This window comes from Camellia sinensis, chromosome 12 (genome assembly GCF_055761805.1).
Source record: "Camellia sinensis isolate YWXY chromosome 12, ASM5576180v1, whole genome shotgun sequence".
In the NCBI taxonomy this organism is placed as follows: Eukaryota; Viridiplantae; Streptophyta; class Magnoliopsida; order Ericales; family Theaceae; genus Camellia; species Camellia sinensis.
Window position 1 is genome coordinate 50,408,847 of NC_138972.1, and position 7,960 is coordinate 50,416,806.

At 24.7% G+C, this 7,960-nt stretch overlaps 1 protein-coding gene across 1 annotated transcript in view; it reads right to left on the reverse strand.

The window, feature by feature from the left end:
• LOC114306493 (putative disease resistance protein At4g27220) overlaps window positions 1-7,673 on the reverse strand; it is an 86,225-nt gene extending 78,552 nt beyond the window's left edge. Inside the window, exons 1-2 of the mRNA XM_082896857.1 lie at window positions 7,550-7,673; window positions 3,832-3,940 (exon numbers count right to left, since the gene is read on the reverse strand). The gene's annotated coding sequence lies outside the window, so the exon portion shown is untranslated. The remainder of the gene's footprint in view (window positions 1-3,831; window positions 3,941-7,549) is intronic.
• Between the last annotated feature and the right edge of the window lie 287 nt (window positions 7,674-7,960).

Here is a 7,960-nt window from a genome sequence, read left to right on the forward strand (position 1 = left end):
GATGATTGGTCCTTTATATCAAAGTAAAAAACTGATTTTTGCTTGCGGGATTATTGTTCAGATTCATTTTTTCCTCCCAAATTAGTTTTAGTGTTTGTTATGGCCAATACAAGCTATGTGTCTCATATCATCTCTGTTTTTTTTTTTTTTCTTTTTGTTTTCCTCAATTTATTTGTCATGTGTTGCTTCATGCATTGTTGGGAATATAAAATTGTGGCCTCATCATGTCTTTCAAAGATTAAAGATTTTGTGTTTTGGAATTATATAGTAGTAGTGATGACACAAATTTTTGATTTTTTCGTGAATTTTGCAATGAATAGTTTGTGTTTTTTTAGGGCTTTTTAATTTATTTTTTATTATTTGATCTATTTACAGAGCTTAGATAATTGGAAAAATGGCGAGTTTATCAATGCGTGTTCTATGTTTGCTTCACTGTAGCAATTCATTATGTAGATCAAAGTGTTTGGAGAGGTTTGCCTAATTCATAATTTAGCTGCTATTGAAATTTACTCCCTGGTTAAACTAGGAAGACTTCTATACAAGAGTTATCATTTTATTGTTAGGTTTCACTATGTAAAACCTATGTAAACTTCTCTCTTACATTCATGTTTAGAATCTTTGCTCAATACTATTCTTCATATGTGTTTCAGCCAATGATAGGGTCAGAATTATGCTTATCACTGGTATATTCAGAGCTATTAGAGAAGTACATGAATTTTGTGCTGAAAGAAGGGGATTAATTACAAAACAAATTGAAAGAAGAGTATTTGTTGCTATGACAATGTCCAAACCAAGCCAAACCAAATCAAACCAAGCCTTTAGTCCCATTGCAAAAAATTGTGAAACATGCAATTATCACTCTTAAACATGGTTTTGCTGAATTTTTTTGGTATTGTTCAAATTGAAACCATGAAATCATTTGATTCAATAATATTATATTAAGCTATTCATGCATTTTTTTTTTTGTTCTTAATCATTTTTATTATTTTGAAAAATCATTTGAGTTCATTTTGTTGTCAAATTAGAGTTGCTTTTGAAGAATCATTTTGTTGATTTCTCATTTTGTTGATTCCTCATAGCTATTGGGTTTTTAAAGCAAATTTAAGCGAGTGCTTTTGTTGCAGGTCGCTGATCCGTATTAGAAACGCTGGATGATTAATTATTATTTTTTAGTTAGATAGGATGATTGCGCTAAATGTTTTTGCCAATTTACTGTGTAGAAGCAATTTCAACTTCTTATTTGTGAAGTATTAAACTAGAGTGATATATCATTTTAAATTGATTTATTAATTGAATTTCGTAGCACGTGTGGTACCGGAAAAATTATTGACCGTGCCTTCAGGCACGGGTTATCCCTAGTGATATTACAATTCTGAACCAAGTCGGGAAACCAAGATTATTACATCCTAGGTTTAAACTTAGGTAATTATATTTTTCATCTTAAATACATCTTTATTTTTTTAAAAAATGTAAGTAAATTATATATTTATATAAAAACTGATTTATAAGTGCATTAACGTATGTAATATTTTAATAATACGATCAAATCCTCCTGCAAAAAAATATTCCCAAGCTTGACCCATTTAAGAAATGAATAATTGATAACAAATCCATTTATAGGGGATATAGCATTTGGTCTAAAGACCAGTCATTTTACAGAGACAAGAATATGATTTAAATGAAATTGTGATAAATTATTGTTTTGAAATAAATTTTTTTCCCATTTTTATCCCACTGTCACTAGATCACCATCGGATCACAGACAAACATATTAGGGACATAGATAGGTAACATGATAATAAATAAGAAAACAGCATTTGCACAAGTCAACAAGTAGATAACACTTAGAACATATAGGTGCTGATAGGTTGACAGTGCACAAATTGACATATAAGTATGTGTAATATTATCTTTTCAAATTATTTTGTCCTTTCAATCCCAACAAAATAAACTTCAGAATTATTATTCTAAATTTTTTTAAATTGAACTTGTTTAATAAATAGGTCTAGAAAGTCCTGCCAACCTAATCTAGTCCTTCATGAATTTTCAATTTGCTCAATCATAAGGAATAAGTTCTCGTTGGTAGCTCGTCTGGCTTCTCCCAACTTATTGTCTTAATTTGAGAGAGTGTTTTGGCTTAGGTCCATATTTTAGAATTAATTTTGATAATTCAAATCGTTCACTTCTTAAGACTTGTTGAGTAGAATATTCATGTAAAAAAATTAAGATAATTAGACATCAGTAATTATATATTTGAATTATATTTGTATTTGAAAAATAAACGGTTTAAGAATAGTCATCCTTTTTTATAATACAAATTTTATTTAAATATATATTTGAATCATATTTGTTTTTAAAAAATGAACGACAAATATAAAATTAAGAACATTATCAATTTTTTCATAGTAATATTCTAGATAATTGTTTTACTAACTGATAAAAAAAAACAGAACATGAAATTAAACGTTTTTGTCCTTCTAGTTATTGGTTTGATTCAACTATCTAATAAAACCGAGAACATTATTGACTTTTTCTAATTTTAAAACTGAGAACATTACCAGTTTTTTCATTTTTAATTTTTTTTTTTGTTTTTTTTTGCACATCAATGTTCCATCATCATATTCCTTTATAGACACAAAATTTTCAATTTTGTACAAAAAAATAATTCAATTATTTATTTAGTTTTTTTAAATTTTTTAAATTTGAAAATTGATATTTTAAAATTTTGAAAAAATATAAAAAAAAAATGTCAATTCAAACTATTAAACTTTTAATAGGACTTAAAGGTCCAAGAAATCTTAGTTAGGATTTAATGGATTTTCTAATTTAAAAGCTGAGAATATTATCAGTTTTTTTATTTTTAATTTTTTAAATTTTTTTTTTTTTTGCACATCAATGTTCCATCATCATATTATAAAGACACAAAATTTTTAATTTTGCACAAAAAAATAATTCAATTTTTTCAAAAAAAATTATTTATTTAATTTTTTCAATTTGAAAGTTGATATTTTAAAGTTTTGAAAAATATAAAAAAAAAAATATCAAATCATAAATGATGAACAAATGAACAATCATTATTTACAGGGCAATTCAGACTATTAAAATTTAAATAGGACTTGAAGGTTCAAAAAACCTTAGTTAGGATTTAATGAAATATAAGTTCATAAATTAAAACTTGTATGTAAATGCCCATTTTAAAAATAGTCATTTATTTTTTATAATATAAATTTGATTCAAATATCTAACTACCAAAATTTGATTATCTTAATTTTTTTATATAAATATTTTACCCAACAATTTTTAAAAAGTAAACGTTCGGATTGTCCAAATTGATTTTAAAATAAGCCTAAATCTAAAAACTCTATCAAATTGAGATGATTGAGAAAAGTTAAACCATTGTCCCAAAAATGTTTTACCTGCGGTGTCTTTATCAATTTAAAAAGACAGTGCCCCATGTGCAGAAAAGAGTAGAGATCCAATTCCATGGGTAAGAGAACCCATAATAATAATAATAATAATAATAATAATAATAATAATAATAATAACAAATAAATAAATAAAGAGAACCCATAATAATAATAATAATAATAATAATAATAATAAATAAATAAATAAATAAATAAAAAGAAAATTACACAAATATCTATTCATTTTGTACTCATTGCTTGTATATATATTTTATCTTTATCAGAAAAAAATGAGAATCCAAGAGAAATAAAAAGCAATACAAAGTGAAAATCCAAAAGGGGCAGGTCAAGCAAAGTAGTTGTAATAGAATAAAACAGAATGGTAAGTCAAGTAAATTGAAATTTTTTATTTTTGTTTTGGTACCTTGGATTTGAGAAGTAGCACAGCAAGCACAAAAGGGAGCCCTCTGAAGTAGATGACAAACGAAGCAATGTAATACTACTGAGCAATCGCCAATTGGACCAAACAGTGCCTATCTAATGGACAAGTTAAAATATTTGTTAGTGTCAGCTGATTAAATGACCATGTTAAATGGTTTACGAAATGCTTTAGTTTTTTTAATTTATTTGTTAACTCTTTAGATTAATGGGACGGATTTCCCCAATTCATAGAAATTCCTTCTATGCACACTCATAAAATGAATATATTATATGCACATTATTATGTATTTTTGTGATTCATATTACACATTTTTTTTGATAAATGTTACGTAATCTTATAATAGAATTATTATAATTAGTATTTCAGAAATGAAGTTAGGTAGTTTATAGCAATATTACACGTTTTTCCATAGAAATTTTGAACCACAAAATGTATGATTACCTTGATTCAATATATAGGTTATGATAAATATAGGTCACGATATTATCATATTTTTCTTTAAAAAAATAAATAGATTAATTTAAAAATTATCTTTACAGTCTATTTTTTTTAAAAAAGGTAAATTACACTTACCTCTTTTGAAGTTTCTGAACCTCTCCTATAATTTCAATAATTACACTAACCTCTAATACTTTTGAAACTATTATCAAGATTCTCCTACTGTTATTCTCTATTAGCCTATTTAACAAAATTTACTAATGCCATAGATTATAATACCAAAAAAAGATGAAATAGCCCATTAGTTACCTTACTATTCAAATGAGAAATTTCACTCACCTCCCCAGAGGTTTTGCATATACATTATCAAAGACTCATACATATTTTAGCATTATTTAATAAAATTATTAAATTTTATGCAATATTAAATAAAAGTCTTAAATTGTTAAAACATTATTAAAACATCTTATGGGGGAAAAAAAACACACTTAATTTTCATTGATAAAATATTTTAAAATAAGCAATCTCTCTAAAATTAATATTATATAACATCCTAATAATTTAATATAAGATTTATTTCACACTACATAAATAACATAAAATTTATCATTTTAAGTAATGCATTTATTATTTAAATTTTTTTTAAAGTTGAATAAATAGATTTATTTTTTTCCTGACAACTTGCATTACTTATTTATTCATATGTAAAAAAAATATTATTTTACCTTTTCTCAATCATTTATTATTCTAAAATTTTAATTTTTACCTTTGAGTCATTAAACTTCTAGTCAATACATATTTAAAAAAACACAGACTAATATTTCTTAGATGATTAAAATAAATTAAAATAAATATAGAAGTAAAAAATATATATAATCGCCACACAATAAATTAAAATTAGTTGATAAGAATAAAAGATCAATAAATCATTTGAGAATAATAAATAATTCAAACAATTTATCATTTCTTACACCTAAAATTAAAATAAATCTTTATTTGAAAGGATAAATTATTTGAGAATAATAAAATATATACTAAATTAATATGTTATTTCTATACTTCAAATCTATTTCTCCATTTTTATTTATCTCATGTAAACTATTTTTATTAAATTAAATCTTAAAATTAATCTTTCACCTTCATTAATGGTTGAATATTTGTTTTATTTTTTTGTTAACAAAAGCTCAAAACTTGTTGTGAAAAAGAAAAATAGAATCAACAAATTACATTTATACTTTGAAAAAATTAAGAAAATAAATAATAATTTCATACATATTTACTAGGGTAGATTAAATTTAGTGCATTTAAGGTTAAGATTAATGTTGATAATAAATGAGTTTGGTTTAATTGTCAAAAAACCTCGGGGATTTACTTCTATATTTATTTCTTATTTTTTTTTTTAATTATGTAAGAAATTTTAACTTGCATTTTTTTAAACAAAAATGTTTCATGCCCCCTTTCTCCCCACCCCCTTTGGCCCCCTTTCTCCCCACCCCCTTTGGCCCCCTCTCTCTCTCATTGGTTACATTTTCTTTTCCTTTTTTCTTTTTTTCCTGTTCCTCCAATCGCCACCCGCCACGTGTCTGTAGGGGGGGGTTGTGGGGGTGGTGATTGGAGGGGTCTCTATCATTGCTCTTTTTTAAATATACATCGACTAAAAGTTTAATAACTCAAAGATAAAAATTCAAATTTGATAATAATATACCATTGAGAAAAGATAAAATAATAATTTTTTTTATATGTACATAAATAAGTAATGCAAATTATTGAGAAAAAAATAAAGAGTAAATTACGACAGTAGTCCTTATACTTTACCTTTTGTGTCATTTTAGTCCTTGTATTTTCAATTAGCTCGATTTTGATCATAAATTTATGATTTTATCTCAATTTGATCTAATTAATTACAACTCTTAACATTTTTTTTCATAAAAAAATATGCACATAAGTGTCACATGCTATATTTTTAAGGCAAAATTATAAACTTACTCAATTCGGCTAGTTAACCTCAACCAATTTACTGAAAATTTTCTTTAAAAAATATTAACAATATTATTAGTTAGACCAAATTGAAATAAAATCTAAAATTAAAAATTAAAATTTAAAATTTAGTCAATTGAAAGTGTAAGAACTAAAATGATACAAGGGGTAAAATTTAGTGACTACTGATGTAATTTGTCCAAAAAATAAATCCATTTATTTCAACTTTAAAAAAAATCAAATAATAATTGCATTACTTCAAATGACAAATTTTACGTTGTTTATGTATAAAATAAGCTTATATTAAATTATTAAGATATTATCTAACATTAATTTTAGGGAGATTGTTTATTTTTAAGTATTTTATTGATAAAAATTAAGTTTTTTTTCTGTTAAATGTTTTAATAATATCTTAACAATTTAAGGGTTTTATTTAGTATTGCATTAATTTAAGAATTTTATTAAATAATGCTAAATACTTATGAGTCTTTAATAATATATATACAAAACTTTAGTGGATGTAAGTATAATTTACTCATGTTAATAATGAATAAGGCTTCTTAATTTATGAGTATTTTTGTCTTTTCACGGACAAATCAAAGGGTAATATAGTCATTTTTACACCCAAGTAACGTTCTTTGTACGAATTTAAAAGATTGAGAAATTCTTGATATTTTTAGTAAAAATAAGAGAAGTTTCTGTAATTATTCACACTACATGGGAGGTCCATATAATTATCAAAAATTTCTAGGTACGCAAGTGTAATTTATCCATTTAAAAACAAATATAATAAAATATATATATATATATTAATAAAAGATCCATCCAAGTGTCAAAATAAGATTGGTTGTATACCTCAGAGGCCCCAACAGTGCCTCTATTTCAGGATAAGAGAATCTTTCCCTTTATTGATTTAGTGTCATTTTGGGAGCATGGTATTTTTAGAAAGTGATTTGAGAAGTTGGTAAAAAGTTGATTTTTAACTTTTTAGTTTAATATTTGTTTATGGTATTAAATCAAATTAAAATGATCAAAATATCCTTACCTAACATAAGAAATTTATTTTTTTATTTTTTTGTTATAGGCCTCAATTTGTAATTTCACACTTATTTTTTTGGCATTTTTCAAACTAATTTTGTTGCGTTTTTACCACTTGTATTTTTAGATATTTTGACAAAAACGTGATTTTTTATTTTAGTTTCCAAAACCACCCTAAATATATGTAGGTCATAACCACGGCTACAAATAAATAAATAAATAAAATAAAAAATATGAACTCACTCACTATGAGCTTTTCTTGTGAGCCACAATTTCGAGTCCTCAAGGGTGGTGTTACGAATCAGGGATACACGTGGAGGCTAAGGGTTTCTTCAAAGAGAGTAAGAGAGATAGAGTGCAGGGAAAGATTTATTCGAGAGAGAGGGGTTGTGTAAATGAGGAAGAGAAAGTATTTATAGATATAAAGCTCAAAAACAAAAAATAACAGTCACTTCTTGACTAGTATTTAATTAAAAAAAAGTAAGTCTATTTATGTTTTATTATTAAAAAAAAAAAAAGAGAGAGAAGGAATCCACTCAACTTTTTTTATCAATGAAAAAGTTAACTTTTTAGTATTTGCCAAAAGTTATCAATTTTTCTAATAATAAGGTTAAGTTTGACATATTATAAAAAAATTAAAAAATTAAAAAATTATTTA